The 12,434-nt window shown below is 38.6% G+C and overlaps 1 long non-coding RNA gene across 2 annotated transcripts in view; it reads right to left on the bottom strand.

The window, feature by feature from the left end:
* LOC120398786 overlaps positions 1–11,828 on the bottom strand; it is a 94,715-nt gene extending 82,887 nt beyond the window's left edge. For both annotated transcript variants that reach the window (XR_005594704.1, XR_005594703.1), the window contains exon 1: positions 11,791–11,828. This is a non-coding gene — a long non-coding RNA (uncharacterized LOC120398786). The remainder of the gene's footprint in view (positions 1–11,790) is intronic.
* Positions 11,829–12,434: the final 606 nt, after the last annotated feature.

Below are 12,434 nucleotides of genomic sequence, written 5' to 3'. Positions count from 1 at the left end.
AGTTCATATCTATATCTATATCTACTCACAGCCACATTCAAATCAATGAGGTCACATGGATCTATGGCACTGAATTATGATATATAATGACTGGGCAGGAGAAAGAACTAAAAGCCACATTTCCTAATTTAAAGCCACATATACTGGCAAAAGTGATTAATTTATGCTGTCATATTAATCCCCGCAAAATACTGCCTTTTAAAGATGGTAGTTTAAAAGGATTATGAAAACATGTTAGATTCTGGGGTAATCTATTATGTCAATAGTCAATTAAACTATTTAGAAGTTGCAGATACTATCGGAGAACTGAGCTAGATATGTGATTTGCACCCATCTCTTTTGTAGAGGAGTCATGCTTATTATGTGTTCACAAAAAGAAGCTATGGTAGCAGGTGCAAAGAGGGGAATTTGCAGTGCTCTTTAGCTTCAGGCTACTTTTGTGATAGTAACCTGCATAGAGATACTCAGATACGGATTTAAGTTGCTATTCAATAAAACATACTGGGTATGTTTATGGTCATATTTCAAGATAGCTTTGTATTACACATATTTAGAAAATACTTGAGGGATAACTCTAAGATGCATCAAAAAGCTTTATCTAATGTGTTTACTACGCTCAAAGGTACACTCTGAGTAGCGTTATTACAAGAAGCAAAGCAATATAACCGAAATAAAGAAATGAGTTCAGTGAAAACAGAGCACAGAGGAAACCTAAGTCAACAGCAGAAGCAGTACTTTTAAATTATATTAAAATGGAAGCATACAAACACATGGTGTATTGCCACAGTTTTCATAGCCACAGGCCTATCCAGATGAGAACAATATGTTGAACATATATCCAAACAGAGGTCCACATTAGTAGAACATTACTTCACAGTTAGGTGACCGCAAACTGCCAAGTAATTATTCCACATAGCCAAAGAGGGAGAGATAAACACAATCTTACCCTCAGGTTTGTTGGAAAGAGAGAAAAGTGACACAGAGAGAAACAACAATGTATATAGGGACAAAACCAGAACATTTACAACTTCATGATCTGCTGATGTACAAAATCCCTTCCATTCATCCAGTGATTTGTAACCAACATCCTGCAACTGTCAAAGTGAGAAGTGTGAGGACTAGGGAGTCATTCACAACTATTTTTTCTTGACAATTTTAATTAAGTACGTATCTACTCTTCATAGTTACAAAGATAAACTTGACCAAAATAGATTCAGCAATGTCTGCCTCTGTCTGCAGATGTATTATACACACAGTCACACACAGCCAGAAGTGTGTGGGGTGGTAGGTGATTCCATACTTTACATAATACCATACTATAGGTCAGAAGTGTTGACCTGGATCCACTGTTGTATTCAACTTGTCCTAACCAAAGACAAGGACAGAGTAAAACACCCAGAAAGAAGTTATTGAAATCCAAGTTACACGTTACATGTGATGGATGAACCCTTTATAACAGGGGTCGGCAACCTTTCAGAAGTGGTGTGCCGAGTTTTCATTTATTCACTCTAATTTAAGGTTTCGCGTGCCAGTAATACATTTTAACATTTTTAGAAGGTCTCTTTCTATAAGTCTATAATATATAACTAAACTATTGTTGTATGTAAAGTAAATAAGGTTTTTAAAATGTTTAAGAAGCTTCATTTAAAATTAAATTAAAACACAGAGCCCCCCCCCCCCGGACCAGTGGCCAGGACCTGGGCAGTGTGAGTGCCACTGAAAATCAGCTCGCGTGCTGCCTTCGGCACCCGTGCCATAGGTTGCCTACCCCTGCTTTATATAATGTTCTTGTTTAGATAGTAGAAGAGTGGTTTCTTAGACTTGTTCAGAGAACAGAAGAGTTGAAGTAGCCTAAGGAGCAGTCATCATTATAATTTCCTCAAACTGCAACAGTTTTAGCTATAGTTTGGGATCATCATTGAGGAAATGTTAGAATGATCAATCTTGTTATGCTTTTATCTGTGATAGATTTGTTCATGGGAGATATAATGTATCTCAGTTCTTTTCATGGTTTTCTTTTTAAATACACACAAATGACTACCACTATCAGTAGAACATGAGAAAAAATCAGTATCAATAACATATTAAAAATCATTGATGAAACATGAACACTTTAAAAATATTATAATACTACTACTTATTATTTGTTTCTTTGTTCAGTGAAGGTTGCAGAAATAAAACAGCAAACCAAAATATTCCTCAAGCTAATATGCAGATTATATGCAATGCCTCCTTTTCTGTAACGGATTGGCAAAAAATAGCTTCTATTCCTGACACTATGTCTAATTGCACCATTGATTTTTAAGCAGAGCTGTCCACTGAAGTCCATGCAGAGGTCTGCCAAATTTAATGATGGGGTGATCTGGTTTTCTGTCATGTGGCCATAGAACAGTCATCTTCTCTATGCTTCAATTTACTCATTTATAAAATGGGTATAATAATCACCTAATTTTTACTGATGCTCTGAAGCTTTGTTAAAGTTTCTAAAGAACTTTGAGATCATCAAAAAAGTGTTTTTGAAGTACAACATTTTATAATAGTTATAACATTATTAGTAATACTCTGAGAATGGATACCTATTTCACATAGATTTTAAATTATTTTATTTTCAACAGTGTCAACACTGTGGAAAGCATAATCTTATTATATTTATGATACATATATATCAACTATTTAGATCATTTTGTAGAATCTGTTTCATTTGAATAGGCAATCTGCAGACTGACAAGCTGTTCTTAAATGACATCTTCCATCTTTTTAGCTTCCATATGCCAGTGCTCTAGTAAATCACCTCTAACTCTCCACTCCCCCAAAGTAGAAAATGAACAACATTTTGAACACACTCTGCAGACATGGAATTGTGCATTACAATGGCCCAAGGAAAAGTTTATAAACTTTTCATTGCAAGTTGTGTCTTATTATAATATAGTGTTACAAGCAGTAACTGTTTCGGGAGACTATGAGGAGATGGGGAAAAATGGGTGGTATGGCCTGACATGTAAGAACAAATTTTAAGAAGTCCAAGATGACAACAGTCTTTTTTAAGTAAAGGGAAACATTCTCAAAAATCCTCAAGTGACTTTGAAGCTTAAGTCCCATTTTCAAAAGTGATTTTGATTTTTAAAGGTGTTTAGGTACCTAAAGATGCAGATAGGCACCTAGTAGCATTTTTAAAAAGTATCTGGGCACATAATTTCCAATTAAAAATCTGGCCCTAATTCGTTTGTTTGTTTTTTGAAATTTGGATTTAGGAGCTTAAGCTACTTAGGTGCTTTTGAAACATTTACTCACCTTCTGGTAAAATACAACTATTTCCTAGAAAGCTTTAGAGAATCATTTGATTAGTATGTGTCCTGGTGTTCTTACCTCAGTTATACAACTCCAGAAATGGAAATAAACAGCCTACATTATGCAGTTTTGTTCATGACTTGGAGTAGTTGATCCAAATGGCATTTCCACTGCTGTTTGAACCACAATTCACTAAGCCACATTTGGATGCTGATTTGATGACCTTGGTTGTGCCTTAGCATTTAACAGGGCACACCACAAGAAGGTCTAGAGTGAGTGTTATATACAAGTGTTAAATTCCTAATAATTGGTATAATCTATTAATTTTGTCAGCACTCCAAAATCCCTCATATATAACCCAGACAAGAGTCTTTCTTCCCTCCTGCCTCCTTAGCAGTTGTCAAGTTGTATGTGGAAATTTTGGCAAACCAGTAAAGTGCCTGAAACCACTATTGCGTATTGCTGAAAGCAGCCAAGTCAGCAGGCCGTAAAGTGGCCATGCAGCAGGCTTAGCTTAACCAAGGAAGATGGAGAGGGGTTTTTGGGTACCACAGAAAGGACAGCTTGACCCCACATCCTTCCTGATAAGAATTGTATTGAAGTTGCTCATACATGCATTTTAGAAGAGCAGGATGTGCCCTCAGGAATCTCTATTAGGACCTCGAGGCTGCAAACTCTGGGAAAAATCCTCATCTGGTTAATCAAAAATCAGAAGGAACCTCTTGCTTGACCATTGAAACTGCTTGCTTAACAAGTTTTCTTTAAGGGAAATGTCACTGTGTTACTAATATATAAATAAGGGGAGAAAGTTTGAGTAGTTGGACAGGACTCTCCCTCTGGATGCATCTTGTGTTCCCCATCGCCCGACGGGCTGCCGCTGTGCCACTCAAGAGCCACACTCAGCTTCGGTAATTATCGAGAGTTGGGGGTGTTTTACTAACCTGTTGCAGACATGTGTAAGTGCTTGAGACTAAGTAAAGTTTAGCTTTAAGCGAAAGCATTCTTGTGTTGTCCTGTTTGTGCCAGCCATCTATCGGTCGGACGGCTGTGTCTCCCCTGATTTATTTCCTGACACCACCTCACACAGAGTAAAAGTTACCATGAGCTTTGGGTTGAAAGAACCCCGGGTAACAAAGTGTGTTTCAAATTCCTTCACAACAACATTTGATTACAGCACAGCTCCATCCTCAGAATCTACAATGAACTGACACCTGTGGCATAATCACCTATGTCCCTGCCAGTGCTGCTCTGTCACAAAAATAACGGCATTTGAGAAGAGTGATGTGTACTAAATCCAATGTTCCTATTATTTTCAGTAGTTTATTACTGGCCTCATCACTTTATTCTTATTTATAACAGAAGTTTGTAATTTGGTGAGGAGAGAGCTTTTTTGGTAGTTATTCCACTTTACCTGGATCTTCCCCATTATTCTCATTTCCCTTTAATATGATCCTCTTGGATAGGGTTCGTTTCTGTAGCTGGCCAACCTCAGCCTGGGCCTGTCAGTAGCCTCTGTTAGTCTCTTGCCCATATGGGAGCCCCTACAGGAGTTCAGATCACTCTTGGGGTCCTTTCTCAGTCTGATTAATTCTAGTCCTTGGCAGCACTCCCCAGGTCCCGTCACAGATTATAGTCTGGGAGCAGCCCACCTAGGGCCCCTGCACATACCAGGCTTATAGTGTCAGTCTTTACCAAAAAATGGGGAGGGGGAGGAAAGGAAAGGCTAGCCACTGCCTTGGGCTGGGCTCCCTCTGTTACTGGAGCTCACTAGCAGTCCCTAGCCGCTTCTCCTATTGGAAAAACTCCCCACCCTGCACAGTGAGTTTCACATTTTTTTAAACTCTCCTGAGTGCAGGTATGTTTGTTAGCCTTTCTATCAGTGGGATGGGGATGTGTCCCACCACAGTTATCCACAAATCCAATGTTCCCCTCAACAACAGAGTTTGAATCTTCATTTTTTCTCCCAAATAGAAAACGAAGAAATAAATATAATTTGGCAATTTTTTCCTGCTTCCCTAGGTTGTTAAGTAATTCCCAAAGATTTTACTCTCATTCTTCCTAAGTTCTTCTCTAGGTAAATGCGAGCTCCACAATTGTCCTCAGAGAAGCATGTCACAGGAAGAAGAATTCATTGTATCACTACATTTGCCATTGTCCCTCCAGTGACATTAAAAAGGGTCAGTAATGGTAAATAACTGTCATTTTCCTACAAAGCCAAAGTCTGCCAGCCATTGAGAATATTAGCTCAGACTACTACATAGAGTTGTATTGATGATGCCTCTGAATTATGTGAGAATTCATCCAAAAATCTAAATATTTGTTAATGAAATATTTCTTCCTTCAGAAATTCACAGGGCCAAATCCCTACTGAAATCAATGAAATATTTATCCAAATAAGGACCTACATCATGAACCCACTGAAATCAAAGGCACTTTTACCAGTAGCTTCAACGGGAACTGCCCCTCAGAAAGGACTTCAGGTCTTGGTCCATAATACATTACACTGTTGCATTTAGTTCAATGCAATATGGATGTGTTCCTATTGCGAGTTTCCCACTCCCCCTCCCCTGATCCCCAAGAAATGATCAAATACATGTAATTGTGAAATGACTGTATAGAAATGAAAACTTAATTAACTGGCAAAGAATCCTGGAAAACATCAGACTAGCTAGCTTACCTCATGAGATTGCATTTATTAATAAAATTCTTTAGTTAAATACTTTTAACGTAAAATGGACACCGTGTCTTATTGTATCATGGCCTTTCAATATCTGGGTTTCCTCTAGGATTGAGACTACAAATCACTAAATGTTAAGAGCTTTATAAAACAGTAACAACTTTCCCAAACCAGTTTCAAGGAGAGTTTTAGAATGTCACCAAATTGCACTTGTTTGGAAAACACGCTGTTAACAAATAATAAATTAATTGTTGCAACCACGCAGAAAACTGCAGGAGACAACATGTCACACTTAAAATTTAACTCCAAAATTCATTAATTCATTCAATTTCTCTTGTAGTTTAATCAGACTAATGGGAGTCCATCAGGGCCCAAAGTGCAAAGCATTGATTGGAGTATCATAACACGATTTGGTAAATTACCCCCCTCTCCAACCTAGGAAGATAAAACCAGTTGGACCTCATTTGATCTGGGGAATGAAAGGGTGATTATTTTTCTTAACCGACCCCACGGATGGTGCTGGGGAGGTTCTGCCTGACTCACATTAGCCTTTTGTCTCTACTGGTGATAAACAGTCTTTAATTTCCCAGCAGTGACTCCAATGTGCAGTAGTGAATGCAAAAACGTGGGACATAAAAAAGGCAAGACCCCTGTTAGGGCCTGGTCCAACTTCAACTGAAGACATGAGAGTCTGTTGATATAAAAAAGGAGTTGAATCAGCATTAAATAACTGGAAAAAACCTGAACTCGAGACTCGTAGTAGCAAAGGGATAGCTGCTGGAGATAGAGTGACCCAAACACATAGAAAATTGTATATTCCAAAAGGATGATGCATTTTAAAATTCAGGCTATCAGATTGAAAGTTTCTCATTACCCCTCTAAAGCCACTCATTTCTCCAGGAAGAGGAAAGGGAGCATAAGCCAGATAAGTGGCTGGACAGTTGTTATTCTCATAACAAAATGAGCCAGGGTGTTGGTCTTGGACTCTCTGACATGAGGTGAGGATGCATGCCATCTACTGAGTGAGCAGTCAGGATATGACTATGTATTGAAAAGTTCACCAGGATAAGTTTTGTGTAACAAAGTTTTCAATAGAATGAACAAATTCTGCTAAATACTTTATGCTAATATGTGTTGGATGTGCTCCAGTTTGAAGTCTCTTTTGCTGTATGATCTTGATCTTGTAACAGAATTAATAAATTATAGTACTATTGTATTTGGGGTGTATTATTTCAGAACATTTGTCAGAAAAGTGAGAACATTGCTGACGTCAATAGTAAAGCAAACAAAATAGCATTTGAATCAGTTTCCAGACCGTTTGAACCAGAAATCCTTACCTCACAATCCAGGGAGACTACACTAAAGAATATCTCTTAGATATTCAGGCTGGATCACACGAATGAGGGGGTTGAAAGGACATGATCTCATGACTTCCAGGAGGGATGTCTGTTACACATGTACTGTACTCATATCCATTCACCTATTCTGAAGTCATACTCCATTGTTTTTCAGCGCACAGTGTAATTTTGTTCATTCACACTTCTCTACTCTGCACACCCACTAATTTGCACACAATCAACTACTTCCTATCCATTTCTCAGCAAAGATTTAATAGTAGAGGGCTTTTAAAGGATTAAATATTAATATGGATAACAAGAACTTTCACTGTTCTCTTAGCATTATTTTTAGTAGATATAAACTCTCAGGCTTGAGAACAGATGCCATCCCCAAACTCAGGAAGGTTAGGAAGACACTAACCATGTTATCCATATTATTCCATATTACCCACAATGAAATTTCTTGCACCTTCCTCTGAAGTGGCTGGATCTGACCATAGAAAAAGATAGAGTACTGGACTAGCTAGATCCCTGGCAGGATATAGCATTGTCTATGTCCCTATGCATTAGTGAGGTTTTACATCTTGGTTGTCTTTAATGTGTTCCTATAATCACTAATCTTCAATACTAGAGAAGCTTGCAGAGGACCTTTCAGCCTTTAGTCAAATTTAGTGAGGTTGTAAATTAATTTAAACTGGACATATACTTGAATGGGCCATGGAGAACACATTTCTCACTCTGTGCCAGAGGTTTTGTATTCATTTGTATTACTCCAACATGTTATCAGCTTCATTTTAGCTGTAAAAGCTATATAAAGGCCTGTCAAGATGTATCATCTTGCTCAGGCGCATCCCTTGGACATGCCTCTAGTTCAAAAGTCAAGTTATCATAAGGGATGGAGCCAATCAAACCTGGGTAAGCATGTCCGACTAGTTTCTCCAAAGACAATGCTGAACTCTTCATTTGAAAGTACAACAAAAGTCACAGAGACGCACCGTTGGCCACATAAGAACTAAACCAAAAGAGTTTAAATTTGAAACAAATTAAGTACATAACTCCCTATGCATTTTTAGCCATAACTGTGTAACTGATTTATATGTGTAGTTTATGGTTAGCTATGTTGCCTGAGTAATTGGTATTTTGAGCATGCAGTTACCTGATTTGCCTGTGCAAGTAGGATAACTACCTTGTAGATTAGACATGCAATTGCCTGCCTCCTTTGTAAAAAAAAATCAGGTTGATATAATCCAGTTAATCCTTGATAATCCTTTTACACTTGCAGCAGTCTGCACCAGCTCAATCTAATTAAATGTGCTGCATAAAACAGACACAATTATTACACCATATATTCCACACACCCACACTTGCAAAGGCAGGATTAAAAACCTTATCCAAAACATGGCCTTATTGAAGTCAATGGCAAAACTCCTATTGACTCAGTAGGATCAGTATTTCATTTCAGCCTCTACCACTTCAGGAGAGCTCATGTAGCAGCAAGTTCCTTAATCCTCTCCATTGGCCAGTCAGTGGAAGGAAACTTCATATGCAAACACATAAGTTAAACATTCGCCCTCTTCTTCAAGTTTCTACTCAGTACATATTTCTTCCATGAAGACTTTCTAGAATGATCTGTACAGATTCTTCTACTATCTTGGCATCATTATGGCGCATCATGTACTATTTTGCACTGAATGCATTGGCCTATGTTTGACCTACAATTATGATTATCTTGGGGAAGAGACTAATTTGTTTATAAAGCACTCGGCACATTGTTGATGCTTAATAATAAATAACAGTACATAGTGGATAATATTAATAGATAATAACACTCTAGCTGATTGTGAATTTCTGTGGCAAGCTTTCACTTAACTGCATGTGGATGTCACCATGTGGAGATGCACTCTTATATGGTTGCTTTACATATCACATGTCTTGTGGTATCCATTGGTTGCACCATAATAATTTTGGGGTATGAATGCTTCATATGTGATTTCTGTACTTGTCTCTGAAACAAAAAGGGAAAAATCCTTGCTTCACTGATGTTGACCAGAGTTTTTTCATTGATTTCAGTGCGACCAGGATTTTACTCTTAGTGTTTGCATAATGTGGTGTAAGGAAAGGCGCTGTAAACTACAAACAACTCTTGGCATTGATAACAGAATAATAAATAAGGATGTAACAAACTCACCTTGTTTGGATTCCCTGTATACTGGACCCTGTTATCTGTCATTATCATTTGTCTTTGCTATTTGTCAGCTAGAAAATATATATCTAGACAAACAATCACCTCACAATCCCATGCTACCTCATTGTGATACTTTGATAATTCATGTAAACAATGAAATTTCCCGCAATCAAAAATGAGAGATCCAGGAATATGGAAGACCACTTCAGACTTCCAAGACTGCTTTATTTCTTGATGGGTATTTCTTGCCATTCTTTCTGATAAAGATCTTCATTGTTACCCAAATGTATAATTTAAGTGGTCATTCAAGAAGACAGGTTTATGGAAATGAATCTATCATTTTACTTTATCACCAAGATTTAAATACTTTCTCATTACAGTATTTTAATTGTGCAGTTTAATTGAAGGAGCCTCACAAAAAAGAGTTTAGGTGTGTATGTTTCAGGAAATTTGTGTTTTGCAGATTATGTAAATATTAGGATTACCATGTTTCAGGTTCCCCAAAGAACAGGAGGAGGAGATGGAGTGGGGGGTACAGTTAGGGGATGCTGCAGGGGTGTGTGTACTGAGGGGAATCAGATGGTGCTGGAGGGGTGTATGTACTGGGAGGAGGTATTTGAGGGGTGCTATTGGGGGTACCTGGGGCCTCACTCTTGGGGTGGGGGCCAGTGCTGCTCCCTCTTGTGGTGGTAGGGCAGCAGGTGCAGACCCAGGATGCAGCAAAAACTGTCAATCAATGCCTCTCTGTGGTGCTTTTATCCTCCCCAAGGCTGGGAGCTGAGGGACTGGGTGGGGGAGAAGCAGCAGCTGCAAGGGACCAATCAGATGAGGATGCAAGGAAAGACCAATCTGGAAGCAGACCAATCAAAGCTCTTTCTGAGCTGCAACATCTGCTCCACAAACATCTGCTCCCCGACATTGCCGTTGATTTGAAAAATCTGCCCAGACAGAGGTTGGAAGATCAAAAAAAGAGGCAATGTCCAGGAAAACCTAGAAGTATGGTAACCCTAATAAATATTGTACATTGAATCCTGGGGTGCAACTTAGCTGCACATAATGAAAGCTGAGGAGAGGTGATTATGTGAAGGTGGCTTAAAACTCCCCTTTGCATTGCCCTCATTCTGGTGATGCTCTGAGCTAGCCAGTTACCTGTCAAAGTGTTTGAATAGCCTGAGGACTTTTCTAACTAATGCTGGGTTGCAACATCCACTAGGGCCACAAACACTCTTCAGGATTTGCATGAGACACCTGCATGCATGCCATGCTCCCTTTCCTCCAGCTATGCCTGATTTACCTTTTACAGCTGCAGTAATGGGATGATGAGTGCAATAAGAAACCCAGTATCATCTCTATGGCACTACACTGGAGAAATCCTTCCCTGGGTTGGTGAAGCATGGGTCTTTCTTTATATACATTTGTAGATATTGTATATGGCTTAATAATGCCTATATACATGAAAATAGTGCCTATATATTTTGTTAATTTGTTATTCTGTATAATATGGTTGGATAATTTTGTCTGCATGACCTCCTGGGAGATTTGCATTCTGATAGAGCTGTTCTTTTAATTCTTGTCAAATGTATAAACTATTCCAAATTTAATATTTAATTATGTGTATTAACAAAATATTTAGACTGTGATACTCATATTTGTGGAGTAATATTCAACAAATTTAAATAGCTACTAAGAGCAATATTGTCACTAGCCCCCCTGTGCCTCTAAGAGAAGATGCCTCTTATTCTCCTTCCCTGTCTGCATGTGGGAAGGAAAGAAAACTCCATTAGTGTGACAGCTGATCTCTTGGCCAAAATACCAGGGATTGACCCGAGGACCTCCACGTAGGGTGACCAGATGTCCCGATTTTAGGGACAATCTCGATATTTGGGGCTTTTTCTTACATAGGCACCTATTACCCTCCACCCGCTGTCCCGATTTTTCACACTTGCTATCTGGTCTGCCTACCTCCAAGCCAAAAGCACAATCTACTACAGGTCTTTAGATGAGGGGTTTGACAAATCACATCTTCTGTGGACTGGCATATAATGGGACCTGTAGCACACCCAGGGTTATATAAGGAGCGGGGGGACTCAAGGTACTGGTCAACATAGCTGAGTGGCCATGGGAGATGAATTAAACTGTGACTGATATGAGACAATGGCAGGTTACTTCTCCCATCCTGGAGCAAAGGGAGGAAACAGGGAAAGCAACAGTGACTCTAAGTCAGAACTCCAGCTCTGGGCAGTTCTTAGGCTCATCTATATGCCAGTCCTCACCCAGGATGATATGTAAAGTCTTAATCTTACCCTGAATTAGTCGATTCATGAACCAGCTAAATCCCAAATGGTATTCATCACATCCCTTAGCCATTAATAAACACGACCATGAACAGAGGAATTAGATCCAGTAGGGTACAGAAGAAAACAGACAGAGCTGATGGTGTGAGATAGAATGTTACCAAATAGGTTGAAGGGGAAAGTTCTGTCTCAGAACATAGAGACAATCATGTATCATAATGTTTTATTTATCTCTTACACAGTGAATATAGACCCTGAAAGGAAATATATTTCTATACAAATAATTTCATTTATTTTATAGAGTATTTCATCTTGTTGTCTGCTAATTAAATTCTGTCACTGAACCAAATATGATTGATTGTTACCTACAGCTGTTCTCCCTAAATCTGTCTACAAATAGCTGCTCCAGTATAGTAAGCATTCTGACACTTTCTAAAACACAGCAACTGAAACAGACAACCGTTGAAAATTTAATCTTAACAAGACTTTAATTGAACTCATGGGAATACCATTTTTAATTAGAAAGAGAATGCCAGCCTCAGAGTATCTTGTTTAGAAAAGTTCACCAAGTAACATCTGATTAAAAGACATAAGGTGGACAGCTTTATTTTCCCTCTAGGAAAGCTGATAGCTTTAGAACTGATTATTTCTTT

This window comes from Mauremys reevesii, linkage group 2, assembly GCF_016161935.1.
Source record: "Mauremys reevesii isolate NIE-2019 linkage group 2, ASM1616193v1, whole genome shotgun sequence".
In the NCBI taxonomy this organism is placed as follows: Eukaryota; Metazoa; Chordata; order Testudines; family Geoemydidae; genus Mauremys; species Mauremys reevesii.
The sequence above is the reverse complement of the archived record's forward strand: the minus strand, read 5'-3'. Positions and strand labels throughout refer to the sequence as shown.